This window comes from Schistocerca serialis, chromosome 4 (assembly GCF_023864345.2).
Source record: "Schistocerca serialis cubense isolate TAMUIC-IGC-003099 chromosome 4, iqSchSeri2.2, whole genome shotgun sequence".
Taxonomy (NCBI): domain Eukaryota; kingdom Metazoa; phylum Arthropoda; class Insecta; order Orthoptera; family Acrididae; genus Schistocerca; species Schistocerca serialis.
The window spans coordinates 61,815,735-61,835,245 of NC_064641.1; the positions used below are offsets into that span (position 1 = coordinate 61,815,735).

Genomic DNA, 19,511 nt, shown 5'->3' on the forward strand with positions numbered 1-19,511 from the left:
TTGGATGAGTAATACAGTCTAAGTAGGATGTTGGTTAGTAACGGCCTATTTCTATCTATTTCAGATGAGAAGGTCTCGGTACAACCTCGAGTTATTCTCATCTCAAATGGTTTGCGCTGATGTATGTTTACACAGATTATACAGATTGAATGCTGATTGAGCACAGTGGTGTCCAGTACTCCTTCCCATTCGCTTGGAACGATTTGTTTCTCAAGTGATCTACGATAAGATGCTCTTCCGAATGCGAAAATATTTTGTTGAGCCCAACCTACATAGGTAGGAATGATCATCAAAATAAAATAAGAGAAATCAGAGCTCGAACAGAAAGGTTTAGGTGTTCGTTTTTCCCGTGCGCTGTTCGGGAGTGGAATGGTAGAGAGATAGTATGATTGTGGTTCGATGAACCCTCTGCCAAGCACTTAAATGTGAATTGCAGAGTAATCATGTAGATGTAGATTAAGTTATTTTACACAATTAATAAGGAATCGAGCAAGAGGAAAGACTGCAGTAACAGTGAGTAACATTAATGTCCATACAGAATGAGTTAGTGTCTGTCTTCAAAGAATGAAGTGTCAGGGCGACACGATGACCGCCACGTAACTGCAGTGCGCTCTGTATTCCCAGGTGGGTGATTTAGAAGTTTGGCCTGAAGTCAAGGACACAGCAAGCGGTCGATTCGCTGAGTCCGGTTGTGCAGCGGGCGTTGTCGACAGAATTCGGCCATGTCCAGTATAAATACAGGGCCACGCCAGCTGATCGGCATCACATCGCAGCCGCAACACGCCGCTACATCATGAAGGCTTTCGTAAGTACACACAACCACTCGGTAAATTCGGCTCAGCTTCAAACAGATGGTCGTTATTGTTTTTCCGGAGAAACTGTGGTCACGTTAGCTACCTTCAAGAAGATACGCTTTTGTTATTGGATCACATAACTACATGCCGCTCTCATTTTCATAATATTCTCCTCTTTCGTATGTATTACACAACTGCTAACGAATATTTTTGCTCAGAAGTTACAGGAGTTATGCGTCGTATCTGTCTTTGAGTTTGATGGTAGTTGCAGAATAAAGCTGCTAAAATGTTTAACGATTGTAATGCAAAATAACGTAAGTAAAGAAGTAAATCCTTTATGCCCAGACTTCTAACTAGGAGTACATAGAGTGTCTGAAATTGTATGACAATGGATTTCTGGTTGGTCCTTCAAAGAAACAGTCTCTAACAACCTACTTACGACATAATCTGACGACCTCTATTACAAATTCGACAACACGGAACAATTGCGGTGAAAGAAATCATCAGTCATTGTCTAGACTGTGGACAAACACATATCCAGTGCATTAATAGGAGACTGGTAGGACCCAACTTCGTACAGTGCATTAATAGGAGACTGGTAGGACCCAACTTCGTACATCACAGACGGACAATCATTTTAAAAAAGCAGAGAATATTATACTCTAGCAACAAAAGAGAATTCAGGGAAGTTGGTAGAGAAATTTTAATGAAATATCACCAATCCCTAATAAGGATTGTATGTGAAGCCTACAATAAGATTGACTGCCAGATTTTTCAGAAAGATGAGAAAATTATAGTATATTCTTGTCATATGTAAACTCAAAAAACAGGTCCAAAACTTCTATCCTGCCTCCTGTGCATCAGTCTGCCATTCAGAGAGAAGATGTCAGACACAAGGGCAAAATATTTTGTTAAACATTCAACAATTTCTTCACGAATGAGGATAACTAGGCTACCAATGCTTCGCCATCACACACATTTTCAAATAAGAGATACTGAAGTATGTACAATGGAATAATTTTCTTCTTGTTGAATTTGCAGGTTTGCTCTTTCCTTGTAGTCCTGCTGGTGGCGGCCGTGTTCGCCCAGGAGAAGGCCAAGGAGACCCTGAAGGGCGCCGAGGCCTACTACGCCTACGCCGCCCCCTATGCCTACAGCGCCTTCGGCTACCCCGCCATCAGTGCCTACTCCGCCTACCCTTACGCTGCCGCCGGCTACCCCTACTACTACCGCTGAACACAAACACGTCAGTGGAGAAGTGATGGCTGTAATAGGGGACTTTACAAAAAATAAAATTTGTATATAGCAAAATTAAATCGTATCTGTTTGCTTACTCCAGCCTTACGCCCTTACCACAAAGACTTCCAAGAGTCCATTATGATGAAAGAAACAGAAATGCTTACACAGCAAGTCTCACAAAGAAAAAGGTAATAGATTATAACATAACGCTACAGCAATTGAATATGAACTGGAAGTATACAAAATTAAATTCTCTTCTATAATAAAATAACACACAGGACTAAACTATATCTAGAAAACCTACGCTTTGACCAAGCAAATGTAGCCATTATAATCATCACAGTGGACATTGTTATCGCTGTTTAACCACAATTCATGTAAACTGTAGGTGAGCTATATTTCAGTGTCATGCTGATATAACTTACTATTTCATTGTGTAATAAGTTGTTCTATAATTTTTATATATGGTTGGTTCCAGCCTCAAATCTTAAACGCAAAAACACGACTATCTCTTGGCATTACTGCAGCACCAGCAGCACGCAGTATGTATTTTTGTTAGCAGAGAGGCATGCAAACTAGAAGCTATTTGTTGACGGAAACACTGCATTGTCGTCAAGGTTTGAGTGGAAAAATCCTTTTTAAGGTTGATGTAAGGCTGGCACATTTGCCTCTCGTGACATTTAGTGCTCACTGCTTGTTATATACAGGTGTCCAAGTGCTTTTAATTAAATAGTGTATATCTTCATGTAGCTTCTGAATAACACACTGCATTAACTTTTCTTCATTAATAAATGACTTACCAAACAACTGCAACTCTGCAGCAATCAAGAACCTGCCTCTTTGCCATTGCCAGCTGAACAAGAAGTCTTTGAAACCCGAGGTTACACTCATACAAAACATCTACATTAATTATTCCATATTTTCTAATATTTAATCTGTAATGGAACATTTTACAGGACAGCGTTTTTTAAAAATTTAAGTAAATTCGTATTGCAAGCCGTATTAAAATTTTAGGAATATATTAAAAATTATTAATTTCATTTGGCGAGACCATGAGGTAGCTACCAAACACTTTAGTCAAAATTTTGTAAAACATGGTTCAAATTGCTCTGGTAGGTAAATGTTTGACAAATATTTGTTAGTGAAATTTATAGTAATATATTTTGGTACAGGATGACATGTATTGTATCTATCAACGTATGATGTGAGCAAGATACCACAACAGTAAAACTAAATGGCAATGTTGTGACTGATACGTCAGAAGTTGTACATACTTTTAACAATCACATCTTAAATTTAGCAGCAAAAATAGAATCCAGTGGTTCTGCTGAGGAAGCAAGAGAATATTTTTAAAATGTGGTTCCAGCTAACTTAAAGCAAGAAGAAGCAACAACTTCCTTCACTTAAATTAATAGAATTATAAAAATTCTAAAAAACAGCCCCTCATATAGTGTCGATGGAATTTCAAACAGAATTCTGAAACGGTGTTCCAGCTTAATAAATGTCTTTAGTGATATAGGCAATTAACCACTGGCATAAGGAATTTTGCCAGATAGGTTAAAATGTGCAGTTGTTAGGAAGGAGACAAAATGGCCTTAAACAATTATCGTCTAGTTTCCTTGCTGAAGTCTTTTCCCAAAATTTTCCAAATTGTCTAGTTTCCTTGCTGATGTCTTTTCCCAAAATTTTCCAAATAGTCATGTACTCAAGAGTGGTCTCACACTTCAGTAGGAACATTTTACTTGTCAAGTCACAGTTTGTTTTCCAGGTGAGCTGCTAGACTGAGAATGCTATTTACACATTCACTTATCATAATGTAGCACAAGCCTTAAATAATAAAGTATATCCAGGTGGCAATTTTTTGTCATCTGTTTAGAGCACCTGATTGTGTAAATCACGTGACTCTCTTGGAAAAACTCAAGTTTCATGGAACTGATGATGGCATTACACACAGCTGGTTTAAATCTTACTTAAGAAACAGAATACAAAAGTTTGTGCTGAATAATTCGAACAATGTAGGAAGGTGATGGTAAACCTTTAGGGATGTGAGGTAGTGGTCCAATAAACTCTTCTGTAGCTGACGCTTCGTCCAGGACTACGCTGGATATCTTCAGAGGCGCTCCTCCGCTGAGTCTTGTCGACTGACTGGTCGGACGTCCAAGAGTGAAATATATACTGTAGGAAATGAGACGTGGTCGATGCGAAAGAGGTAGAGAATTTTGCGACCATCACAGCACTCTTATTCGCTTATGACATTCGTCACAAATAATCCATCACAATTTGAGAAGAACAGTGATTTTGAATGTAAATTAAAATCATTCCTCCTGAACAACTCCTAGTCCATTGACCCATTCCCAGTTAAAAGCTGGTAGCCAGTAAAAAAAAAATTGCCTAGTGCGAGCAGGACTGATACACTGAGGGTTCTGTACAGACTTGTATATAAATAACCATCCATTAATTATACACTCTTTGCCTGTTATCAATGCTGGCAAAATATTGGTTCCTGGAATTCCAAGACCGTATCAAAATCTCCACAATAGTTCCTCAGACCAGCCCAAACATACAAAAAGAAACAAGTGAGAGATTTCAGTTTATGTATGTAGAGAGAGAAGATTTAGTAAAATATTTTTATTTACTTACTTAAGTATGACTACCACTTACCTTTTATGTTTGCTTTGAGTAATGTTCGTCTATTACACTTTTGACAAATCAGGAATGCAATGTATGTTCATATGGCGAAAGATATTTTTATGTGATATAATTACAGTTTAACAAGTTCCAGATTTTTTACTTTACATGTACTGTGACACCTTACTTCTTGCCGAATCTCATGATCCTAGGTCAATGGGAAGTACCCTATAGGCTTTGATCACTGAGTTTGCGAATATCACAATATGTAATATAAATCGTCGTATCTTTGTGTTGATTTAGAAGCTTACAATCTTTCCATCGCCAAGAGACCATAGCCCTTAGTGTGTGATACAGATATGAATTTGATACATCAAACTGTTCCAGAGGTAAAGTGCCTTAACAGATGGACAAACAGGAGATTGATAAAAGTAACAAAAATGTTTTTCGTCTTATATAATTGGAAACTAACAATTTTCGGATTTTTTCTTTTACTTGTACTATGAAGCATTGCTTATTGCCAATTTTCATGATTCTAGATCAGGAGGAGGCACCCTATATGTTCTGCTGAGTGAGTTTTCAATTATCAAAATATGTGACATAAATGACCTTGTCTCTTTACTGAAGTGACTTATAACCTTAAACTATTTAAACCTTCAAGGAACTACAGAGCATAATATGTGACATAAATTTGAATTTGATACATCACCCTGTTCCTGAGAAAAAAGGACAGACAACAAAACAATCCTATAAGGGTTCTGTTCTTGCACACTGAGGCACAGAACCCTAAAAACTGAAAACCTTGTTTTTAAGTGTGGTTCCTTGTTTTTAAGTGTGGTTTGCGCTGTCCCCGCCCCACTGATGAGTTTTATTATTTGCGTCATTCGGCTCTGTCTTAATGTTGACTAAGATCGTCAAGTGAAAGAGGGGACGGCGCAGCTGATGAAGAAAATGTCGCCTACGACGATCGCGATCATTCACCAGTAACTGACGCTGTCTGACTGCCTCTCGTAATAACTCTTATTCAGAACTCTTTTTTTTACAGTAGTTACAGCGATTTAATTCTGATACCTATGTACAGCCACCTCCTGAGGTACCGCCTACTGCGTTACCGGCCATTAAATTCCTTCTTCCTATGTTCGCTGTTATACACAATGTTCCTCATTATTCATTCTTCGTTTTTTTTTCTCGAAGTCCAACAATCGCCTCGGAGTATCCCGCCGCAGCGACTCTGGACCTCCATGGAGCGGCATCATCAGCCTCACTGGGTTTGCTCCATGGCGGCCTGGTACTTGCTGCGTCAACGAAAGTCCGCGCCGGTTTCTGGCTTGGTGTGTGAATTTTCTGCACATATAAAAACCAATTTATACACTTAATTAACAAATCCTAACCCGCAACTCAATTTTATCATTTAATTAGAATTTGTGCTAGGCTAGGGGCGATAGATGGCGCATGCAACAGACCACTTGTCGTCTGTTACACCACACATCCCTCCTGTAGCCCCGGCCTCCACAAATCCTTTGACATTAACTATATACAAAATTATAGTAATTATATAACCTTAAACTCTGCCTTCCATAGACTATCTCGATTACTTTCTGCATGTTGTTGTTGTTGTGGTCTTCAGTCCTGAGACTGGTTTGATGCAGCTCTCCATGCTACTCTATCCTGTGCAAGCTTCTTCATCTCCCAGTACCTACCGCAATCTACATCCTTCTGAATCTGCTTAGTGTATTCATCTCTTGGTCTCCCTCTACGATTTTTACCCTCCCCGCTGCCCTCCAATACTAAACTGGTGATCCCTTGATGCCTCAGAACATGTCCTACCAACCGATCCCGTCTTCTGGTCAAGTTGTGCCACAAACTTCTCTTCTCCCCAATCCTATTCAATACTTCCTCATTAGTTATGTAATCTACCCATCTAATCTTCAGCATTCTTCTGTAGCACCACATTTCGAATGCTTCTATTCTCTTCTTGTCCAAACTATTTATCGTCCATGTTTCACTTCCATACATGGCTACACTCCAACAAATACTTTCAGAAATGACTTCCTGACACTTAAATCTATACTCGATGTTAACAAATGTCTCTTCTTCAGAAACGCTTTCCTTGCCATTGCCAGCCTACATTTAATATCCTCTCTACTTCGACCATCATCAGTTATTTTGCTCCCCAAATAGCAGAACTCCTTTACTACTTTAAGTGTCTCATTTCCTAATCTAATTCCCTCAGCATCACCCAACTTAATTCGACTACATTCCATTATCATCATTTTGCTTTTGTTGATGTTCATCTTATATCCTCCTTTCAAGACACTGTACATTCCATTCAACTGCTCTTCCAAGTCCTTTGCTGTCTCTGACAGAATTACAATGTCATCGGTGAACCTCAAAGTTTTTATTTCTTCTCCATGGATTTTAATACCTACTCCGAATTTTTCTTTTGTTTCCTTTACTGCTTGCTCAATATACAGATTCAACAACACCGGGGAGAGGCTACAACCCTGTCTTACTCCCTTCCCAACCACTGCTCCCCTTTCACGCCCCTCGACTCTTATAACTGCCATCTGGTTTCTGTACAAATTGTAAATAGCCTTTCGCTCCCTGTATTTTACCTCTGCCACCTTTAGAATTTGAAAGAGAGTATTCCAGTCAACATTGTCAAAAGCTTTCTCTAAGTCTACAAATGCTAGAAACGTAGGTTTGCCTTTCCTTAATCTTTCTTCTAAGATAAGTCGTAAGGTCAGTATTGCCTCAAGTGTTACAGTTTTCTACGGAATCCAAACTGATCTTCCCCGAGGTCGGCTTCTACTAGTTTTTCCTTTCGTCTGTAAAGAATTCGTGTTAGTATTTTGCAGCTGTGACTTATTAAACTGATAGTTCGGTAATTTTCACATCCGTCAACACCTGCTTTCTTTGGGATTGGAATTATTATTTTCTTCTTGAAGTCTGAGGGTATTTCGCCTGTTCCATACATCTTACTCACCAGATGGTAGAGTTTTGTCAGGACTGGCTCTCCCAAGGCCGTCAGTAGTTCCAATGGAATGTTGTCTACTCCAGGGGCCTTGTTTCGACTCAGGTCTTTCAGTGCTCTGTCAAACTCTTCACGCAGTATCGTATCTCCCATTTCATCTTCATCAACATCCTCTTCCATTTCCGTAATATTGTCCTCAAGCACATCGGCCTTGTATAGACCCTCTATATACTCCTTCCATCTTTCTAATTTCCCTTCTTTGCTTAGAACTGGGTTTCCATCTGAGCTCTTGATATTCATACAAGTCGTTCTCTTATCTCCAAAGGTCTTTTTAATTTTCCTGTAGGCAGTATCTATCTTACCCCTAGTGAGATAAGCCTCTACATCCTTACATTTGTCCTCTAGCCATCCCTGCTTAGCCATTTTGCACTTCCTGTCGATCTCATTTTTGAGACGTTTGTATTCCTTTTTGCCTGCCCTCATTTACTGCATTTTTATATTTTCTCCTTTCATCAATTAAATTCAATATTTCTTCTGTTACCCAAGGATTTCTACTAGCCCTCGTCTTTTTACCTACTTGATCCTCTGCTGCCTTCACTACTCCATCCACCCATTCTTCTTCTACTGTATTTCTTTCCCCCATTCCTGTCAATTGCTCCCTTATGCTCTCCCTGAAACTCTGTACAACCTCTGGTTCTTTCAGTTTATCCAGGTCCCATCTCCTTAAATTCCCACCTTTTTGCAGTTTCTTCAGTTTTAATCTACAGGTCATAACCAATAGATTGTGGTCAGAGTCCACATCTGCCCCTCGAAATGTCTTACAATTTAAAACCTGGTTCCTAAATCTCTGTCTTACCATTATATAATCTATCTGATACCTTTTAGTATCTAAAGGGTTTTTCCATGTATACAACCTTCTTTCATGATTCTTAAACCAAGTGTTAGCTATGATTATATTGTGCTCTGTGCAAAATTCTACCAGGCGGCTTCCTCTTTCATTTCTTAGCCCCAATCCATATTCACCGACTATGTTTCCTTCTCTCCCTTTTCCTACACTCGAATTCCAGTCACCCATGACTAGTAAATTTTCGTCTCCCTTCACTACCTGAATAATTTCTTTTATTTCATCATACATTTCTTCAATTTCTTCGTCATCTGCAAAGCTAGTTGGCATATAAACTTGTACTACTGTAGTAGGTGTGGGCTTCGTATCTATCTTGGCCACAATAATGCGTTCACTATGCTGTTTGTAGTAGCTTACCCACATTCCTATTTTCCTATTCATTATTAAACCTACTCCTGCATTACCCCTATTTGATTTTGTGTTTATAACCCTGTAGTCACCTGACCAGAAGTCTTGTTCCTCCTGCCACCGAACTTCACTAATTCCCACTATATCTAACTTCAACCTATCCATTTCCCTTTTTAAATTTTCTAACCTATCTGCCCGATTAAGGGATCTGACATTCCACACTCCGATCCGTAGAACGCCAGTTTTCTTTCTCCTGATAACGACATCCTCCTGAGTAGTCCCCGCCCGGAGATCCGAATGGGGGACTATTTTACCTCTGGAATATTTTACCCAATAGGACGCCATCATCATTTAATCATACAGTAAAGCTGCATGCCGTCGGGAAAAGTTACGGCTGTAGTTTCCCCTTGCTTTCAGCCGTTCGCAGTACCAGCACAGCAAGGCCGTTTTGGTTATTGTTACAAAGCCAGATCAGTCAATCATCCAGACTGTTGCCCTTGCAACTACTGAAAAGGCTGCTGCCCCTCTTCAGGAACCACACGTTTGTCTGGCCTCTCAACAGATACCCCTCCGTTGTGGTTGCACCTACGGTACGGCTATCTGTATTGCTGAGGAACGCAAGCCTCCCCACCAACGGCAAGGTCCATGGTTCATGGTTCATGGTTTCTGCATGTCCGTGTATTATTTCCCATGTAGTATTTCTTACCTTTATCATACCTACTTAATATATAAATTCTATTTATTCATTATTTGTTTCATTAATCATTCTTATAGCACAATGTCTATCATATTATTGTCTCAAATTCTAAGTCATTATAGCTTCATTAACTAGAATCCTTAATTACTAATCACACTGTTTACTTTTCCTTACACCCCTTTTCTCATCATAACGATTACACACATATGTGAACTTTGCTCTACTTCTGAATATGAAAATATCGTCATAATTACTTCAAGTTTAAATGGTGGTACCAGAGGTTATACTTTACATTCTTCTTTTTTCCTAGTTTGTTCAGCTCATTTTCATACACCTGATACTAGTATACACACTTTAGTAACCAGTTGATTATAACAATACATTGTACTCATTATTAATTTTACTAATTTTACTATTGGTTTTCATAGCTTAATTGTTCTATACAATGGTTGCTTTGTATTAATTGCTGTAGACATTGAGGAATAGGTACAACTGTTAAAAATATTTCTGCTAACAAGATATATAATATCATCATTATTACTGTCAATCATCTTTCACAGTTAATATGGAGGCGAATTTGCATGTCTGTTAATGCAATTCATCTATTAATACATTCATGGTGGTGGATAACCATTCTACACCTGGAGAGCCCTTCCCTTCTGGGTCCTGATAGCATCTCGCCCTAACTATACGAGAGCCCTGCACTTCTGGGTCCTGATAGCATCTCATTTAATAATGGAGAGCCTGCCTCTTGGGTCAGGTTACATCTCCTTAAACATATCTGTATGTAGTTACCTCTCTTTTCTCTCTTTTGAGGTAAGAACCTTCCATTCTACAATATTCCTAATACATAATAACCGAAACTGCCAACCCTGTAAGACTATGTTTCACCAATCACGTTTCCTCCTTATTTATAATTTATCTATATATATCCCTTCATCCATATACTTTAACATTCCTGTACCTGCCTCCGACTTAAAATAACATTAGCCTCTAGCTCTTTTGCTTTAATTTTTAATTATGGTTGTTGCCAGTCAACTACGTAATGATGTCTAAGTATCTACTCTCCTGATACTCCTCCCGTTAAGGAGACATCATTATGTGTAGTATTGACACTGCGCATAAGCTTGATCATATAAATCCTATATCCCAAATAATAAATAAAAATATACAAAGAAACATACCCACTTCCTCAGTCGGTAAAGTATCCATGTTTACTATGAATAGCTATCGCCTTCTTTAATGAATGGCTTCATATGTTCCACATTGTATAACCCTATATCTTTACCTGTTGTGTGATCTATTAGGTATACTGCCTTTGGAAAAGGTATGTTTAATATCTCGTATGGTGCTTGGAATCCTAAAAAGAATTTCTCTTTAGAACTAGTTAAAGATGAAATATGTGGGTGAGATCTTAGTAGTACTTTACCACCCACTTTAAATGTAGGTGTCGGTTGACACTCATTAACTTTTTTAAGTCTATTGTTGGCACTTGTTAATAACCTCTTCATGATTTCTTCATTAGTAATACATTGTCTGTTTAATGTATGTTGTGGCTGTGGGAAACATTTTAGTAATTATTCTCCTACAAATGTTCCCTGTACAACTTCAGTGGGTACTAAACTCGTTGATATGTGTGGCAATTCATTAAGTACTGTTTCTAATTCCTGTAATCGTAATGCCCATTTAGTATGTTTATCGTAACAATATGTTCGAAAGTATCGCCCTAGTTCCTTCATAACTATTTCTGCTGGATCAGATTCTGGATGGTATCTTGAAATTTTTATGTGGTTAATTGCCTCCCATACTAAGAAATTCCACAATGTTTTACCAATGTTTTACTAATAAACTGTGGGCCATTATCTGATAATATACGTTTTGGTTTTCCCACATCGATGAAGGATTTCTGCAACGAAGTGATAACTGTCTGTCATTGCTGCCTTTATAGGATAAAGTTTCACATACTTAGACCAACAGTCCAATGCTACTAAAATGTATTTCACACCTCCTCTACTAGCTGGCAATGGAACGAAAAGTCTAGTGCTACTATGACCAATAAGCCCTTAGTATTATAGGAAATAACTTATACTGGTGTATGCATTTACGATCTTTTGCTTTCTGGCATTACTCACAACTTCTAATTACCACTGTATCTTCCTTGACATATTTGTAAAATAATAAACCCTATTTAAATGTCTTTAACACTTTTGAACTCCAAAATGTGCATACCCCTTGTGTATGTACCATATTAGATCTTTTACTACAGTGTGACGGATGTATATTCTCCAATCCTTTGTTTGTATTCTGTTTCTCCAAAATAATACATCCTGAGCCCATAAACAATGTTCCTTAGATGTTGTTGGTAATCTATTACTTTCCAAAGATCTTACTACTGGACCAAAATAATCGTCTTTATGTATATCTGATTTGATCCTACCCTGTAAGCTATTCTCTATGTTATTTCATGACCTACACCTACATCTGCATCTACATGACTACTCTGCAGTTCACATTTAAGTGCTTGGCAGAGGGTTCATCGAACCACAATCATACTGCAGCCAGGCGACTAGCGCGAGTTTTGGTGTTCTCGTAAAGATAAGTCATTTTAGATTTTAAAACATATAGATTAGTACTGATTAGGTGGTAAATAGGTGTATTAGTGTGCCTTTTAAGTGTACCATTAAAAGCTTCATTTTTCTTTACGTAATAAAGCAGAAAACGAGAAAAGACCGTACAGTCGTATTTTCTGTTTACGTTCTGCTGCAGCAAATCTATAGAATTTCGTATAGTTGTTCCTTGCTCTCTCCAACAACTTAACTTAGCGTACCTCTTCATTATTTAACTGGCATTTCCGGAAAGTAGCGTAAAGTTTAAGTTGTTGTTTCAGAAACTTTACACTTTTGTTTTTGTTTACACACAGTTGCGTATAGGCCAAATTTGTGTAACCGAATTTTCGTGTTTAGCTATAATTTAACTGACTTATTCATAATAAACCATTACGTTTATCATGAGTGAAAAGTGCTTGACTTGCCGTAGACTTGTTAGGTCGGGGATTTGGTGTGATGGGTGCTGTAGTTTTTTCCATGTGAGTGACTGTAGTGACGTGGGAATAGGGGAAGTAAATGAGACTCATCAGTGGTTTTGTAGGATTTGTGTCATAGATATGAAGATACTAGAACAGGAGGGGAAAATTGCCGCCCTTCAGGCTGAGTTACACAAGGCCAGGGGAGATCTTGACAGGTTAAGGAGGGAGAAGGGTAAAGAGAGGTGGGAAGTGGCAACTGGCAACAGGAGAAACAGGCCTAGAACTTTGTCTGACACCTTCTTGGTGAATGGGGAAAATAGATTTGACCTGTTGCTTCAGTTAGAAGCTGGTGAGTCTCAAGCAGTTGCAGGTGTAGAGAGGGCACAACAAACTTTGAGCAGCAAATTGAAAAGTAAGAATGTAAGGAAATCAGTAAACAGAAAGAAAGTGTTGTTGTTAGGTAGTTCCCATGGAAGAGGTGTTGGCCAACTTTTGCAGGATGAACTAGGATCAGAATACCAAGTCACCAATTTTTTAAAACCTAGTGCTGGTCTGGAGCAGGTGATAGAGGATTTAGGATCACTTTGCAAAGATTTCACTAAGGAAGACACCGTGGTTATAGTGGGTGGGGCAGGTAACAGTATTGACAGAGATCCTGGGTACAGTATAGAGTGTGACCTGGTGAAGATTGTATCAGCATCAAAGCATACTAGTCTTGAGTTTGTATCTGTTCTTGGGCGCCATGACCGACCTCATTTGAACTCTTCTGTCAAGAGAGTTAATTTGGAGCTGGAACAGCTGCTTATGTCGGGTGCAGGGTCACACATTGGTGTGGTTCCTGTTGAGTCTCTCAGTAGATGGGATTATACTAGGCATGGCCTTCACCTCAACAGGAAGGGGAAGGGTAAATTGGATGGGGAAATAGCAGGAAAGTTAAAGGGGGGAGGCACTATCATGAGTGGTAAAATACCAGTGGTTATAGGGTTCAGAAAAGACCCTTTTTTAGGGTAGGGAGGACAGAAAGAAAGCAAATTTTAAGAGCGGTTAGAACTGAGACAAACCTTAAGGTTGAGAAAGAAATCAAAAAACATAATTCCAGGTTATTACATCAGCATAAACAGCTATTAATTAAAAATTTTCAACAGTCTGCAGATATTATAACTCTACCAAATTTTAACTCAGTCAATGTGAAATGTCAGCTATCTTTATTGCATCAAAATATTCGAGGACTGAGAAATAAAATTAATGAATTAACTATCTGCATAGATAATCAGAGTCTTCAAACCCAGCTGACATAATCTGCCTCTCTGAACATCATGTGACCACTGGTATAGAACTTTCAAGTGTTACAGGGTTTAGGTTAGCATCTCACTTTTGTAGATCAGAAATGGAGAAAGGAGGAGTTGCCACATTCGTTAGGAACTGTCATAGATTTCAGAACATAGACATTCATAAATTTTGCCTAGAACAGCATATGGAAGCATGTGCAACAGAATTAGAATTCACAAAAAATCCTTCATAATATTAAGTGTATATCGAGCACCTGCAGGTAACTTTGTTTTGTTTGTAAACCACCTTGAAGCTGTACTGGCCCATTTAACAACCAAAAACAAAGAAATAGTGGTTGCTGGTGATTTCAATGTAGATTTCCTTAAAGACTCTCCCAATAAGAACTTATTTGAGTTAGTAACACTATCATTCAACTTAATTCCCACTGTAAAGTTCCCCACTAGGGTAGCCACTTGCTCACAAACAGCCATTGATAATATCTTTATAGAAAAGTCCAATTAACAAAATTATATTACAAAACCAATAGTCAATGGCCTCTCCAACCATGACATGCAGTCCCTTCTGTTAAATGTTAATACTGAACAGGATATAAAATCTGTTAAATCTGAGCTCAAGAGGGTAATCAATAAGCCAAAAATTGATTATTTTAGGACACTCCTCAGAGACATTCACTGGACTGATGTTTACAGTACTCAAGGCATGAATGAAAAATATAACACGTTTGCTAATAAAGTGCTTACCTTATTCGAACACTGTTTTCCCCTTAAAACTTACCAAGGTTAGAGCAAAGTCTACAAAAAAGCCATGGATTACTCAAGGAATAGGGGTATCTTGTAAAACAAAAAGAAAACTGTATCTGTCAATCCGAAACAGTTCTGATGTTGATGCTACAGCACATTACAAGAAATACTGCAAAATATTAAAGACTGTAATACGGATGTCAAAGCAAATATATTACAAGGAAAAGATAGTCATATCAGATACCAAAATAAAGACAATATGGGATATAGTGAATGAGGAGACCGGCAGAACCAGACATGAAGAGGAACAAATAGCATTAAGAGTAAATGATACATTGGTGACAGATGTGTATAGTGTTGCAGAACTTTTTAACAAGCATTTTATAACTGTTACTGAAAAGATGGGGTTGTCAGGTTCGGTAGATGCTGCTATGGAGTACCTCAGACCAGACATTTCAAGAAACTTTCATAATATGAATTTGACCCTCACTACCCCAACAGAAATAATGTCCATCATAAAATCTTTAAAATCAAAAACATCTAGTGGGTATGATGAAATATCAACAAAGTTAATTAAAGAATGTGATTCTGAGCTAAGTAATATATTAAGCTATCTGTGTAACCAGTCATTTATCAGTGAAATATTTCCTGAATGGCTGAAATATGCTGAAGTTAAGCCACTGTTTAAGAAGGGAGATAAAGAAATAGCATCAAATTTCTGTCCAATTTCACTGTTGCCAGCATTCTCAAAAATTTCCAAAAAAGTAATGTACAGTCGGCTTTATAACCATCTTATCTCAAATAACATACTGTCAAAGTCACAGTTTGAATTTCTAAAAGGTTCTGATATTGAGAACGCTATCTACACATACAGTGATAATGTGCTTAATTCATTAGACAAAAAATCTTATATCTCTGGCAGGAAACAAAGGGTGTTATTAGGAGAGAAACATGTATCAAGCCATCAGGCATTTTCCAACTGGGAACTAATTACATGTGGGTCCCACAAGGTCCCATTTTGGGGCCTTACTTTTTCTTGTGTGTATCAATGACCTTTCTTCAGTAACATTACCAGATACCAAGTTCATTTTGTTTGCCGATGATACAAACATTGCAATAAATAGCAAATCAAGGGTAGTCTTAGGAAGATCAGCTAATAAAATATTTGTGGACATTAATCACTGTTTCCTAGCCAATTCTTTGTCACTAAACTTTGAAAAAACACACTACATGCAGTTCAGAACTTGTAAGGGAAGTCCCACAAGTATATGTCTAACATATGATGACAAGAAGATAGAAGAAGTGGACGGTGTTAAATACTTGGGATTACAGCTTGATAATAAATTCAACTGGGAGAAGCACAACACAGAACTGCTGAAGCATCTTAACAAATCTCTGCTTGCAGTGCGAATTTTGTCAGACATAGGGGATATAAAAATGAAAAAGCTGGCATACTATGCTTACTTGCATTCCATAATGTCATATGGGATTATTTTTTGGGGTAATTCATCCAGCCAAGAAAAAGTTTTCCAGGCACAAAAACGTGCAGTAAGAGTTATATGTGGTGTGAACTGAAGAACATCCTGCAGAAGCCTGTTGAGGGAACTGGGGATACTAAGTACTGCTTCCCAATATATTTATTCCTTAAGGGGCTCCGGAACGTCCTATACTTGCAATGTTAAAATAACGCTTATAAATTACATCTTTCCTCACAAAGTATTTGAGGTAGGAAGTTGAACTTTTTACAGATTATTTATTGGAATATGGGCTACAACTTAACACAGGGATTTTACAAAATTTTAGTTCAGTTATTAAAGATGATTTTTTTTTCAATTGTAATGAAAACTCACAACATTTTTTGCAATTTTTTATTTATATATTCAAAAATATACAGTTTTTTTGGAAAAAGGCTGTGTTAAATTATGCAGAAGGTACTGTGTAACATTTACTGAGAGTTAGAAAAAAAAATGTTTGGAAGATCCTTAGAAAACATGTAATTAGTATGAGAAAATAAAAGTTTTGGTAATCGAGCGACAAAGATTGGATTAACTTTTTAGTGCATTCCAGGTCCATAGGATGGATTATCTTCATCCTCTGCTAACTCCTCCTCCAGCTTCCTCTTGTTCCTCCTCCTGTTTACTCTTGCTTGTATTTCTAGACTCTTTACAGCCCTGTCTGCAGCCCAAAGGTGTTCCTTGTCTAAAGCAAGCATCGCTCGTTGTTATGTTCGTAGATTTTGCTACCATTTTCTTCAGTTGCAGTTACTGCAACACTGTTCCAAAAGGTGGTCATGTATGAACACTTATCACATTTCAGTTGTATTTCACTAGCAAGTCCTACATGCTTTATTATGGAGAGTTCCAGACCAACTTCACTACAATGAATACATCTTACACAGTTTGAAAAAATTCCTTTGAGAACCGACATATCAAATATTTCATTCACATCCGATTCGCCCATAAAACATTCATAGTTTTCACTCATTGAACCAAGCTTCTTCTGTGAAGTATTTTCTTTTCCACTTTGACTGCTATGGGCAGGTGTACTTGAGAGGTTAGGTTCACTCACTTGGTTATCGTCTTTATTGTTTACAGTAATAACACATACCTTTGGCTTTCCAACATTTCTCCTTTTCTTAAAAGCCTTCAGAGGATTTCTAATAACTTTACTTTTACTCATTATTATACTTCAACAAAACAGAGACTCAAGAAACAGAATTAATTACGAATATTTTCGAGATAACGACAGAGTAAATAAACATGAAACAATCGACAATCACACCAGCGATATATATTGAACCATCACAGGTTAGCCACAACACATACTTTATCTCACATCACTAAAATGTACCTGATGAACACGTACGTTAATAATAACACCATTTGACAGCAGTTTAACAGCGCCACAGTGGGTCACGCCCATGTAGAACACATTTCAAAAAAAATTTAAAAATAGTTGTAGTCTTCGGAATTGAATAAATTATATATCTATTAAAAGGTAATAGTCTGCAGATTCAGAAAACGCAAAAAAGTAAAAATTGAACTTTTCATGATTTTGAGCCTTTCCGGAGCCCCTTAATGAAATTTGTCATTACAATATATCACTTTTTCAAACCAACAGCTCAATTCATGGAATCAATACTAGAAATAAGAATAGTCTTCAGAAGGATTTAAAGTCACTTAGTGTTGTACAAAAAGGTGTGCATTATTCAGGAACACACATTTTCAATAACTTGCCAGCAGCCATAAAAAGCTTAACAACCAATGAAATTCAGTTTAAGAGAAGCCTAAAGGATTTATTGGTGGCCAACTCATATATATATATATATATATATATATATATATATGTACAATATAACTTCTTCGCAGTTTCAGTGCAGTAATGTGTTCATTGTAAATGTGTGAGTGTGTGAGTGTGTGTGTGTATGCGTGTGTGTGTGTGTGTGTGTGTGTGTGTATGTAAGTACAATCTAACTTCTGCACCATTTCAGTGCAGTAATGTGTTCATTGTAAATAAGTATTATAGTAGTTGTATTACATGTTTATTAACTTATAAATAAATAAAAACTTTTATATTTTAAATTCAGTGCATTAGTATTTGTAAAATGACTTTCATATAGTGTTCATTAAAAAATTACGATCATTCCACTTGGGACCTGTGGAATGGTACATTAGCTTATTTGTTTTAGTTGTAAATATTTGTCCTGTATTGTTGTTTTTCTGACATGTTCCACATCCTGGAGGACCTCCTCACTACGGATCAATTGGAATGAAAGTAAATCTAATCTAATCTGAAATCTAAAACCATTCCACTCCCGAACAGTGCGCGGGAAAAACGAACACCTAAACCTTTCTGTTCGAGCTCTGATTTCTCTTATTTTATTTTGATGATCATTTCTACCTATGTAGGTTGGGCTCAACAAAATATTTTCGCATTCGGAAGAGAAAGTTGGTGACTGAAATTTGGTAAATAGATCTCGCCGCGACGAAATACATCTTTGCTTTAATGACTTCCATCCCAACTCGCATATCATATCTGCCACACTCTCTCCCCTATTACGCGATAATACAAAACGACTGCCCTTTTTTGCACCCTTTCGATGTCCTCCGTCAATCCCACCTGGTAAGGATCCCACACCGTGCAGCAATATTCTAACAGAGGACGAACGAGTGTAGTGTAAACTGTCTCTTTAGTGGACTTGTTGCATCTTCTAAGTGTCCTGCCAATGAAATGCAACCTTTGGCTCGCCTTCCCCTCAATATTATCTATGTGGTCTTACCATCTGAAGTTGTTCATAATTTTAACACCCAGGTTCTTAGTTGAATTGACAGCCTTGAGAATTGTACTATTTATTGAGTAATCGAATTCCAACAGATTTCTTTTGGAACTCACGTGGATCACCTCACACTTTTCGTTATTTAGCGTCAACTGCCACCTGCCACACCATACAGCAATCTTTTCTAAATCGCTTTCAACTGATACTGGTCTTCAGATGACCTTACTAGATGGTAAATTGCAGCATCATCTGCGAACAACCTAAGAGAACTGCTCAGATTGCCACCCAGGTCATTTATATAGATCAAGAACAGCAGAGGTCCTAGGACGCTTCCCTGGGGAACACCTTATAAAATAAACTGTAAAAGTAGATCTTGGTCCTTCCGTTCGATCTTCTATTTGCATACCTAATGGCAATCTTGACAAAGCATCTGGAATAATATTGGATTGTCCTTTGACATAGTGTATTGACATATCATACTCCTGAAGAAACAGTGCCCAGCACATCAATCTACTGTTGAGTAGTTTACTCACCATTAGAAATTGCAAAGCCTGATAGTCTGTGTATACATGAAAGTGTGTTACGCCCAAAAGATA

The 19,511-nt window shown here is 37.7% G+C and overlaps 1 protein-coding gene across 4 annotated transcripts in view; it reads left to right on the top strand.

Annotated features, from left to right (window-relative positions):
* LOC126475122 (uncharacterized) overlaps positions 1 to 19,511 on the top strand; it is a 402,308-nt gene that overhangs the window by 269,899 nt on the left and 112,898 nt on the right. The window contains exon 1 of one of the 4 annotated variants that reach the window (XR_007586661.1): positions 637 to 805. The exons of the other annotated variants lie outside the window; for them this stretch is intronic. The gene's annotated coding sequence lies outside the window, so the exon portion shown is untranslated. Of the gene's footprint in view, positions 1 to 636; positions 806 to 19,511 lie in introns of those variants that run through there. 4 annotated transcript variants of the gene reach the window in all.